A 13136-nucleotide genomic window follows, 5' to 3' on the forward strand; every position below is an offset into this window, starting at 1 on the left:
CAATAACTAAAGTAAGCAGCCCAGTCGAGACAAGGTGGTCTCGACTCGAGAACACGCGGTCTCGAGTCGCAACCAGGAGGTCTCGAGTCATGGACTTCTGGTCTCGAGTAGTGCAGGCTTAAGTCGCAACATCAGAGGTCTCGAGTCCCGTCTCGAGTCGAGACTATGTGATCTCGAGTCGAGACCTTGATGGTCTCGAGTCCCTGAAGTCTGTTTTGAGTTGTTTTGTCAAGGTCTCGAGTCGCAATCACTGCGGTCTCGAGTTGTAACTCAATGGTTTCGAGCCGAGACCAAGGGTTTCGACTCCAACACTTGCTATTTCTAGAATGTCTGCACAAATCGTACTATCCAATAGAATTCCCATTTCATGATCCCATTTACTATCCAAAGAAAATGCACAAACATGTTTTGTTGTCTAATCCTATTTCAAAACAGATCAAAGCATGGCATTTCATTTCAATAACCTTCAAACAGTTCTTCATATATTCAAACTATTCATCATGCATATTCATTCAAATCCGACCCGAAACATGTTATCCTAGATCTATACTTACAACTTTGAAAGCGTTTTCAGCCAACATTTACCGTCACTATTTCATAAATCATGCTTGCATCATATAACACCCTAGTCATGTATCAAACTTCATTAAACAACCTTAACACATCACTTTATTACCACACTTCTACCAAACCGTTCACATATCATCATGAAGGAACACTGTTAATCACTTAAATCAAGCAAAACACACTACTCATATCATCAAGCAAACACCTTTATCATAGATAAGCAACAATTTTCATATATTTAACTAAAAGAGACACTAACCGGCTAGATACTCTAAGTGTGAGGATATAAAGGGTCGATGAGTGAACTTCCGAATGATGATTCCAAGCTTGAACCGAGAGTTCTAGTGTTGCCGGTTGGATCCGAGAGATGAGGAGGAGAATTGTGGTGATGTTTTAGGGTTTTAGTGAGAGAGAGAGAGAGAGAGAGAGAGAGAGAGAGAGAGAGAGAGAGAGAGAGAGAGAGAGTGGGTTGCCCAAAAATGGCAAGGTTAGCTATCAACATGGGTTATATACTAGCTCCAAGTTGGTGCACCCTAATGGGTTTCCGAGGAGGATAAAGGGAGGGGTGCGGCCCAAACGGCCCAACTGTTCACTCGAGACCGAGTGGTCTCGAGTCGGGTTCGTGGTCTCGGCTCACTAATACACATTCACATATATATACTACATATACATAACTTAGTGCAAGGATCACATAGAACATCAAGATAAAGCACAACTTTTATTTAATAATATATACACACACAATGTCACTACAAGATATTTGCTCGGGAAAACCTAGAGTGTCACATTATCCTCAAGTTTTAAGAACTTTCGTCCCGAAAGTTAAGGCAACCACTGTCAAGCTAGTATGAGTGAGAACGTTTCAACGGGGTGTCACAAACAAGCTGCGCCGCCACCCCTTTCTAAATTGCAAACCCTAATCCACCAAAGACAAATCCCCGCCCCCTGAAGCTGAGCAATTGTTGTAGAATGTAGATGACCCGTTGGACAACAACCAGAGGGAAAACCCCCGTGAGGTCCACACAAGCATGTTTCCTCCTATCCCAACCAAAGACGAATGTATTAATATTTTGTTTATATATTTTAAAGATAATTTTCTATGAAGTTGATTGATTATTTTTATATATCTTTGAAAAATTATAAGAATAAAATAGCATATTATCCGTTTCAAAATAAAGATGATGAATTTAAATTTGATTTCTGTTATAGCCAAATAATTTATTAATATTTATATATAATGAATATATTAGTTATAAAATAAGTATTTATAATTAAGTAAGGAAACTAATCAAAAGAGTTAATTGGGTAAAACAATTGTGTATCATATGTTTTTTTTTGAACTATAATGAATCATATGTTACATGAGTGATTTTCCATATAATTCATATTATCCATCATCATTTTAAAGTAATTATTGTGAATTTTTTTAGTGAAATTGATGCAAATGAAACTTTAGATAATGTGAATAAACCCATCATAAAAACGTAAGAGATTCAATTCAAATCATTCAAATAATTTTTTATTAACAACTATTTGAGTTTAAAAAGTCAAAAGGAGATGATTGAAATAATCACTTAGTCTTTATCATTTATTAATAATGTTTATAAGAAATAAGTATTTATAGTTAAGTAGGAGATAATTAAGGAGGTGAGAGAGGTGGAAAAACAGAAAAATAGATAACTCCATTGAATGATACGTATCCCTCTATAGGTTTCTTTTATTATATAGATACTTGAAAGGCTATGTCGGTGGGCCAATCCGACATAGCCGAGTGTCGTCTTGTGATTGGCCACAAGAATTTTATTCCTTAAACCCATAAATTTGATAATTTACGTGTTTAGTCGTTCTACTTTAGTTTTCCTAATATACATATTTAGTCCCTCAATTTAATAAAATTTATTCTCAATTAGTTAACTTTGCTTATATACATCTTTAGTCCATTTACTTTAACTTTAATGATATACATGTTTAGTCACTCTACTTTTACTTTTATTGAGTTATGTATTTCGCCTTTTATAGTTTTTTTTTCTCCCTAACATGATGAACCAAAGCCAAACCAACTGAACAATATTGTTTTTGCTATCGGTATTATCATAACCGATATTGTAACACCCCAAATTTCGTATATCATAGTATAATATTTTAATCGTGATGCTTTAATGATAAAGAATGGTGTAACACCTCAAAAGTTTAACTATGCAAAATAATTAATAGAGACATAACTTAGTTGAAATATATGTGAAATATTGACAAAAGAATGAATGATATCTAATTATGAATAATCATATAAAGTGGAGGGACCAAACTTGAACATTTAGAAAGTAAATTAATAAAAAAAAAAACACAAACACAGACATCTGTGTTGTGTGGAACGACCCAAAGCAAAGGAAAAGGGGGGAAACCCTTAGAAATCTGATATGGACAAAAATTGAAGAAGATAATCAAGAATTTACTTGTGCATGAGCCTGAATTGAGACAATCTAAGCTTTCCTTTCAAGTGGTAAGTCGAAATTTCTGATTTGGTGATTTGTAGGAAGTGGGTTTTGACCCAATCATGAGTTCATATGAAGATTGTGGTAATTTTGAGTTACGATCTTACCACAGAACGTGATTTATGCTTGAAACTTTGATGAATTGATGATTAAAAGTGGAAACCCACTTAAGCTAGAGCAATTGTGTAGTGTAGAGATGAATTATGTGCAAATTGGTGTCATAATCATGTATGGAGTTACTTACTATGAGTATTTGTTAGATGAAATTTGATTATGAATGAATGTTGTATGAAAAATTGATGAATTAGATGATCTTGATATGAACTAGTGAAGATGTGCATATGATACTTGTACATTATGCTTTATTAATGTTATGCAACCATGTGTTTGATGAAATGCTTGAGTATTGTCTATTATGTAATTTCATATGCATATGATGAAAAATGAATTGGAATGGAGAAATGATGAGTTAGTAACTCACTAGGTAAATGTAAATATGAAATAAAAAGCGTGAGATTAAAAGAATGTTGAATATGTAACTTGTAGGAGTGAAGGAAGAAGGTACGAGCCAATCCGGATCGGAAGTGTCACAAAGTAAAGGTAAGTTCATATGAACTTCATTCTCTTTATATGTAGATTTATGAATGCAAATCTTGATATTTGAGTCCTAGTGTAGAATTATTATTATTGTTCATGGTAGAATTGTGTTAACTTGAGAATTGGAAATGGATAGGAAATGCGAAGATAATGTATGTGTTTTAACCCGCTTCTAGCAGGTCGAAATGTTGGAAAGTATGATGTTGTAATGTTTAAGTAAGAACTAGTAGAAACGGGTCAAAATGGCGAAAATGTGTAGAAAGTGTATGGTATTTATTGATCATGTATGGATGAGTCGAAAAGCTTACATGTTGAATGTTTCGAAGTGTAAGGGTAAAAGAGCATAAAGGAATTTATGCTAGAATGGGAAGAATGATTATAATAAGGATGTTGGTTAAAAGAGAAAATGAATGTTAAATTTCACTAATGGGTCGAATAAGAATAAGTATATGGAAGACTTAAAATTTGTTTTGAGAATTTATGCTAATGAATATATGTGTTATGTATGATAGGTAAATCCCACCCTTGATGATGCGAGCTCGGACCGAACACACTACATCGCCCTCTATGCGCTTCCGGTTAAAGTCGTCTTTTGTAAATGGGTCAAAACACTTTCATAATGTAATTGTTTCAACTTTTACGTCTTTTGAAACATGTCTTAGAATTAGTATTGAAGGATGATTGTTAAAAAAAAAAACAGGGAATTGCTTATAGTACGAACGGGTCATGCCCAATTTTTGTTAAAAATAGTATGTCAATATTTGTATTTTCGAATGTGAAAAAGTGGGCGTGACAAGTTGGTATCAGAGCCGAGATTTGAGGGATTCAAGCATTAGAGTTAAAATGCTTGAACTCAAACCGAAAGCTCGTATGAAGGTGTATTCGTTCCGAAGCGCTATGCAAGTAAGTAAATCGTAAATTTGATTATGCTTATAGTTAGAAATGAAAAGGGATTTATAGGTTACTTATTTATAAACCGAGTTTTAAGGCGAATAACGACGTTAAACGGGTTCGCATTTAAATTACGGACACGTAGGAAAAAAAGAATCAAGTAAAACGGATTAGTGGAACTAAAGATATGAGGTTTTAAAGTTAGGTTTTTGGAAAAATTTGAAGCTGGGAGAGTGCAGCAACAAACAAACACAGAGTCTGTCAAAAATGGGGCGTCGCGTCGCGCGACACCCACCTGGTATCATCGTCGCGTCACGCGACCATGGTCGCGGTCCACGACAAACAAGGGGGTATTCCCTCGCGGCCCGCGAGAGCTCCAACTAGTGGCAATTTTTTTTGTTTCGTTTTGTTTGTTATTCCGTGGCCTCCAATTCAGTTCCGGACCTTCGTTAAACTTAGAAAAAGCCCCTAAATGTTAATAAAACCATGAATATAAGTTGACTAACATGAAGGCTATTAGTTAAAGAACGAATGAAGAAGAAGTAAGTGTAAGAGTGAATGTATGTTTCGATTAACATGCCTAGAATGTTCGTAATGAAGGATAATATGGTTTTATGACCTACGGAAATGAACTATTGAAAGCAAATAATGTATGAATGATAAAGAAATGAATGATACAGTATCTAATAAAGTATGTAGTTGTAGATGGCGGACGCAGTAAGTGTAAATGATGATGATAATGATATTACCAATAATGACGGTGAAGATGATGCCCTATGATAAATAAATAGTATGCGGTGTGGTCACAAAATGACCGTTAACACCGAGAATGATGAATGGTATGCGGTGTGGTCACGAAATGACCGTTAACACCGAGAATAATGAATGGTATGCGGTGTGGTCACGAAATGACCGTTAACACCGAGAATGATGAATGGTAAGCGGTGTGGGCACGAAGTAGCCGTTAACACTGAGGATGATGAAAGGAATGCGGTATGGTCACTTAGTGGCTATTAACACCCGGAATTATGAAATAAAAGCATGATAACCATAATTAAAAGGACAAAGGTCAATAAGACGTAAGCATGATGGCATGAAGTAACATATAACGAAGTGAAAAGTATATAAAATTAACGAATGTGTAATAAGTAAGAGAATGAAAGTCATTAAAATATGTTAGGCATATTAACATATTTCTTAAACTATGTTGTAAAATATTTCTTAAGGCAAAACCAATAGTTTCGTTAAGTTTCCGAAAATGCAACCTATGATAATCAGGATCCTCTAAATGTCAACCGGGTCATGTCGAAATGTTTCGAAGTAAGAACGTATATGATTGGAAGGTTGTGAATGAAGTTCTAGTTGGGTTTATCAACCCTATAATGAGAGATATGTGGTGTGGCCATAAAGGACCATTAACACCTAGCATGAAAGAAAGGAAAGTATAAAAATTTAAAATGCTAGAATGAAATAAACATGACCAAAGAATAAATTTTAATAATGATCTTGAATGATATAGTAGATGGCAGATGAAAACGAAGAAAATTGTTAATAAAATATGTTCCGAGTAGCGGATGGTGCGAGAAAGTAAGTAAGAAGGATGAGGGATTCTATTCCCCTATGAACGAAAGGCATGCATGATGTGGCCTATCGTGACCGATGTTGATGATGATGTACAAATGGAATGAAAGTTGTTGAAATATGATTATGAATGCATCAATGTAACTTAAGATGACATGGAAAGTATATGAAGTAATGAATGTAGAAAATGCTTAAGGTAGATGACGGACGAAGGAAATACAAACGATAACAAATGACACGGCAGGAAGGAATAAAAACAATGATTACGGAAGAGGATGGTATGGTCCTAGAATGTAATGAAAGGTAAGAATGATAACTACGATTAAGCTTAGAAAATATTGAACATGAAAGGATGATGGAATTTTGAGTATAGTATGGTCCTAAGGATGAAAATTTTGCCAAACAAAAAGTTAATGTTAGTAGAATTAAAATTTTAAAGGAAGATATTTATGGGGAACATGGATAGAGCCTTAAGAAAGGGTTGTAGATGGATGAAAGTAGAGTCGTTAAGTGGAAAGGAAAGTATGAAAGCAACTGAGGAGATGTTTTTTTCTCCACCTAACTAAAGATAAGTATAAACATAACAAGTAAGTGGCACAGATAGCCTGGTTGGTCAAGCAAAATGTAGGACAAAAAGAACACATACACACACACACACACACACACATATATATATATATATATATATATATATATATATATATGATGCGTATGTGAACGTATGTGAGATATGTTGCCGCTGGTTGTGGGAATATGAGTAGGGGTATGTTGATAGTTAATCGTCGTAGACCTAAACGGGATATACGAGTAAGAGTAAAACATATGACAAATGTGGTAGCATGTAATGGTGTAAGTACTTATATATATACATAGAAAGATGTTGAGGTAATAAGATTATGATGAAAGAAGTATGCTCCGAACATGTTGCGTATTAAGCATGTGATGATCGACTTATGAACACTAAAATGAATAATGGGCTCACGAGGATAGAGATTTTTGTAAGAAATGGTAAAATGATAATAAGTATGTCTAAAATCAATAAGGAAATACAAATGTGCGAATTAGTCCATATTGTAGGAATGGATTAACAAGCAACTAATAGTAATAGAGTCACTAAATGTTGAGGCAAGTATATGTATATATATATACACACACACACATACAGCCAAAGTTTTTACGTCACAAGAGGGGGTGACTAGGAAGAATGATGATATTAATAATAGAGAAATCAAGTAGTAGGCTCATCGTGAGCATTATTGTTTCTAATGACATAGGGAAGGAACAAGTATGGTTAGTAACGTGGAAGGCAGAAGTAAATGACTCATAATGCTAGTAAATAAATTATAATATTCATATCGATACAGGGAATAATGGCAGCTCTAAATTCTTGTTTATTGTAAAGTATGTTATTAGATATCTTGAAATGTCATGATGGAAAGATGGTAAGAGTCGACCCGCATATCGGAAAATGGGTAATAGAAAGGAAAGAAAGGCGAGGAACTGTTAAGAAAGCGGGGTACATGCTTAGTATGCCAAATTTAGAATAATTAGAAAGAACTGTATGGAAAATGTGAAAGGTTAACGTCGAAGGAAGCTAGAATGAAAATATAAGAATGCGTAACTGTTAGAGGAGGAATGTTACATGAAGAGGGGTCGAGTGGAATGTAAAATATGATGAATATTTGAATGGATATTTAAATAAATCTTACCCTCTGTCGATTTCCCTATCATATGTGAGGAATTATTAGAAGATAAACCTCTAAAGAAATGTTCGAGAGTTAAAGTTTTTATACGCATGATTCTTGGTTCGTATTATAAAACAACCCTATGTGGTAGAGTTTATACGCATGATTCTTGGTTCGTATTATAAAACAACCCTACGTGGTAGAGTGTAATCTCAATTATCGAATGAATGGTTGTGCCAAGTTTTATGTAACTCATACGTGAAATGGAATGGCATATGTAATAAGCTTATAATCTCGTATGTAGCGTAACCTAGGTTGATAAGAATTAACCCTTTGAGGTACAATGTTGGGTAATTGCCTTAGTATTACAATTGCTAAAAGGAATGGCGTATGTATGACGGCTATGGAATATAGCTGAGTATGACACCTCGAGTGTAATATGAGTTGCTCAAATGTAAGTATTGATTACGCGATCATATTGAAAGCGTGATTAAAGACTTATGTTGGCCCTTGTAACCTAGGGATAGATGGTAAAGAGGTTAGAGCAGGATAATATGTACACGATTTGTATAAACGTATACATTAAGTTGTGGTTAACCATGCAGTTATGATAGATCATCAGTGGAAGAAATATTGGTCCCGGGTAAAGATTATACGAAGGTATTACAAAAGAAGTATGAAAAGACCTATCAAGCAAATGACATGATGGAAATTTTGCTTGATATTGGCCTTGGAAGGATGGGGAGTATGTAGAAACTAAATAATTAGAAACTATTGAATGATGTTTGATTTGTGATTTATTATGAATGAATAGAAATGAACAAGTATGAATATTATGATAATTATTCCCCTAAGTAGATGTTAGAGGTAGGCGGGAATGAATAATCTGATAGATAAGTTTTAAGAAATCAGCTTGAACAATTGAATGATAATCATGAAATAATGTAATAGGATCGCTTTGATTCATACAAGATTGAATTACAAATGTATTAAACAAGTTTAGAGTAGTAATGACCGATTCATCATGAAGGATGATCGAATGAAAGCATGTTATCGAAGTTCGAGGTATGTAATTACGAAGGGATACAGATAAACTCGTCAGAATGTATGTATTCAGGTTTCGGGGACGAAACCTTCTTTAAGGGGGGGGGGGGTAGACTTGTAACACCCCAAATTTCGTATGTCATAGTATAATATTTTAATCGTGATGCTTTAATGATAAAGAATGGTGTAACACCTCAAAAGTTTAACTATGCAAAATAATTAATAGAAACATAATTTAGTTGAAATATATGTGAAATATTGACAAAAGAATGAATGATATCTAATTATGAATAATCATATAAAGTGGAGGGACCAAACTTGAACAATTAGAAAGTAAATTAATAAAAAAAAAAAACACAAACACAGACATCTGTGCTGTGTGGAACGACCCAAAGCAAAGGAAAAGAGGGGAAACCCTTAGAAATCTGATATGGACAAAAATTGAAGAAGATAATCAAGAATTTACTTGCGCATGAGCCTGAATTGAGATAATCTAAGCTTTCCTTTCAATTGGTAAGTCGAAATTTCTGATTTGGTGATTTGTAGGAAGTGGGTTTTGACCCAATCATGAGTTCATATGAAGATTGTGGTAATTTTGAGTTAGGATCTTACCATAGAACGTGATTTATGCTTGAAATTTTGATGAATTGATGATTAAAAGTGGAAACCCACTTAAGCTAGAGCAATTGTGTAGTGTAGAGATGAATTATGTGCAAATTGGTGTCATAATCATGTATGAAGTTACTTACTATGAGTATTTGTTGGATGAAATTTGATTATGAATGAATGTTGTATGAAAAATTGATGAATTAGATGATCTTGATATGAACTAGTGAAGATGTGCATATGATACTTGTAGATTATGCTTTATTAACGTTATGCAACCATGTGTTTGATGAAATGCTTGAGTATTGTCTATTATGTAATTTCATATGCATATGATGAAAAATGAATTGGAATGGAGAAATGATGAGTTAGTAACTCACTAGGTAAATGTAAATATGAAATAAAAAGCGTGAGATTAAAAGAATGTTGAATATGTAACTTGTAGGAGTGGAGGAAGAAGGTACGAGCCAATCCGGATCGCAAGTGTCGCAAAGTAAAGGTAAGTTCATATGAACTTCATTCTCTTTATATGTAGATTTATGAATGCAAATCTTGATATTTGAGTCCCAGTGTAGAATTATTATTATTGTTCATGGTAGAATTGTGTTAACTTGAGAATTGGAAATGGATAGGAAATGCGAAGATAATGTATGTGTTTTAACCCGCTTCTAGCAGGTCGAAATGTTGGAAAGTATGATATTGTAATGTTTAAGTAAGAACTAGTAGAAACGGGTCAAAATGGCGGAAATGTGTAGAAAGTGTATGGTATTTATTGATCATGTATGGATGAGTCGAAAAGCTTACATGTTGAATGTTTCGAAGTGTAAGGGTAAAAGAGCATAAAGGAATTTATGCTAGAATGGGAAGAATGATTATAATAAGGACGTTGGTTAAAAGAGAAAATGAATGTTAAATTTCACTAATGGGTCGAATAAGAATAAGTATATGGAAGACTTAAAATTTGTTTTGAGAATTTATGCTAATGAATATTTGTGTTATGTATGATAGGTAAATCCCACTCTTGATGATGCGAGCTTGGACCGAACACACTACATCGCCCTCTATGCGCTTCCGGTTAAAGTCGTCTTTTGTAAATGGGTCAAAACACTTTCATAATGTAATTGTTTCAACTTTTACGTCTTTTGAAACATGTCTTTGAATTAGTATTGAAGGATGATTGTTAAAAAAAAAAAAACCAGGGAATTGCTTATAGTACGAACGGGTCATGCCCAATTTTTGTTAAAAATAGTATGTCAATATTTGTATTTTCGAATGTGAAAAAGTGGGCGTGACAGATATATATTTTTTTCTTGTAGTATTCATTTGTTAGTGCTTTTTATACATACCAGATGTTTCGATGCTCCTTTTCCAATGATTTTATGTTATCTCTTTCGGTTGCTATACCGAATATCGGTACTATCCTGATAATTAAACTCTCACCGCAACGCGCGGGTAATTACTGGTTTCTCTATTAAATCAATTTTCTTTCTCCTATTTCTTAAATCAATCGTTTCATTTAACTTTTATGTACCAAAGTAACAATAAGTATTTTTTTTTTTAAATTTTGTTATCTCAGTTTAGTTTTAAATGTTAAATAAAGAAATTTCACTTTATATTAACATAAGAATATTTATGGCTCCCACAATTTCCACATTCCTAAAATCTTATTTTCATACCCCTATATGTATACAACCCGTATAGAGTCATACGGGCCTTATAACTGATTGTTGCACAAAAAAATGACAGCGAATGTTTTTTTTGGTCTCCATGTATACGGGTCGTATACCATTATACGACATGTATAAAATGTTATACGGTCCATATAATGTTATACGACCCAAACCTCATATAATATTATACGACCCGTATAAAATTTTATATAACCTAATATTTTCTCCCTTTATACGACATGTATAACAGTTGAGTTCATGAAGAATCAATTAATAAAGTTTAAGGGTATTCACATCTCAGTTTATATTTTTAATCATATAATTTAACTAAAAATAATATTTTTTTTTTAATTTGTTTCTCATTTTAAAAAAATCTTCAACCCATATTCCATATTTGTCTTTATTTAATTAAAGAATATTTATTTGTTCTTCGTTTTATTATTTTTACTCTTTCTTTCAATCACATTCATCAATGTAATAATAATAAAATATATTAAAAAAGATATAGAGATGAATAGTGAGAAACAAATTTGAAGGATTGGTTCATTTCTTATATAAATTTAAGGATGAATACTAAGAAATAAATTTGAAGGATTGTCTCATAAAAATATAAGGATGACATGTAGATGTGTTTTTAATGTTTTTTTTTTCTTTTTATTTTCCCCTTAAATTTTAAAACAGAGGATAAGATGGGGTTGAAATGTGAATGCTCTAACTTTTTTTCAAACTCAACTTTAAAAATAGAATAAACTGTTAAAATGGTCCTTAAGGTTTGGTTACTTTTGTCACTTTAGTTTAAAACTCAAACCTTTTGAATCTGGGTCCATGTGGTTTCAATTTTGTTGACATTTTCATCCAAAAGCAAAATCTGGTCAGATTTTTCAATTAACATCTAGTTCCCCTCCCCTTTAATGAAGGGCAAAATGGTCAGATTTTTTAATATGTTATAATAAAACATTAAAATACTATTTTGTCATTCATTAAAAGGGAGAAAAAAGACAAAAAAAAAAAAACTGGATGTTAACTAAAAAACTGACCAAATTTTGATTTTGGATGAAAATGGCAACAAAATTGAAACCACAGGGACCTAGATTCAAAAGGTTTGAATTTTGGACTAAAGTTTCTCTTGTCGAAGGGTTTCTAGAATCATTTTCAGATGTGTGGCTTGATCGTCTTGATTCTTAGAATAAATAAGTATGTAATCGATAAAAACAATGACAAACTTATCCAAGTATGGCCTACAAACTCTATTAATCAGGTCCATGAATGCTGCAGGGGCATTAGTTAGTCCAAAAAACATAACCAAAAACTCGTAATGCCCATAACGCGTTCTATAAGCTGTCTTAGGAATGTCCTCCTCCCGTACCTTTAGTTAATGGTACCCTGATCGAAGGTCAATCTTTGAAAAGTAGTTGGCTCCTTGCAGTTGATCAAACAAATCATCTATTCTTGGTAAAAGGGTACTTATTCTTGATAGTTAACTTGTTCAATTCTCGATAATCAATGCACATATGCTTTGAACCATCTTTCTTCTTAACGAACAACACCAGCGCTCCCCAAGGTGAGGAACTTGGTCTGATAAAGCCTTTCTCCAAAAGTTCGTCAATCTGCTTCATAAGTTCTTTCATCTCCGAAGGGGCTAAATGGTAAGGAACCTTCACCACTGGTTTAGCACCAGGTATTAAGTCAACGTGAAACTCTATCTGGCGTTCAGGTGGGATTCCCGGTAGATCTTCCGGGAATACGTCACGAAAGTCACACACTATTGGGATTTCATTGACTTGCCTCTCTTCCTCAGCATCTACTGCAGATGCGAGAAAGGCAATACATGTAACACCCCAGTGTTTCGAAAGTCAAAGTCAAAGTCAAGATTGAAGTCAAAGGAGGAAAAGATCGCTAATAGCAATCTGTCTCTCCTTGCTCAATCCCTGTTTGACTTCTTTGACTGTAGTTAGTCTATTTTATGTTTGCGTTAGTTGTATTATGTGGCGTAATTAATTACA

General features: G+C 33.6%; 1 long non-coding RNA gene across 2 annotated transcripts; it reads left to right on the top strand.

The window, feature by feature from the left end:
• Positions 1–2942: 2942 nt before the first annotated feature.
• On the top strand, positions 2943–10687 carry LOC118483227. Of its 2 annotated transcripts, XR_004869936.1 has the most exons (5): positions 2943–3067; positions 3606–3659; positions 4169–4277; positions 9909–9962; positions 10472–10687. It is a non-coding gene; the product is annotated as an uncharacterized LOC118483227 (long non-coding RNA). The 2 variants fall into 2 exon arrangements; XR_004869937.1 differs by lacking the exon at positions 4169–4277.
• Positions 10688–13136: the final 2449 nt, after the last annotated feature.

The sequence above is a fragment of the Helianthus annuus genome, chromosome 10 (genome assembly GCF_002127325.2).
Source record: "Helianthus annuus cultivar XRQ/B chromosome 10, HanXRQr2.0-SUNRISE, whole genome shotgun sequence".
NCBI classification, from domain to species: domain Eukaryota; kingdom Viridiplantae; phylum Streptophyta; class Magnoliopsida; order Asterales; family Asteraceae; genus Helianthus; species Helianthus annuus.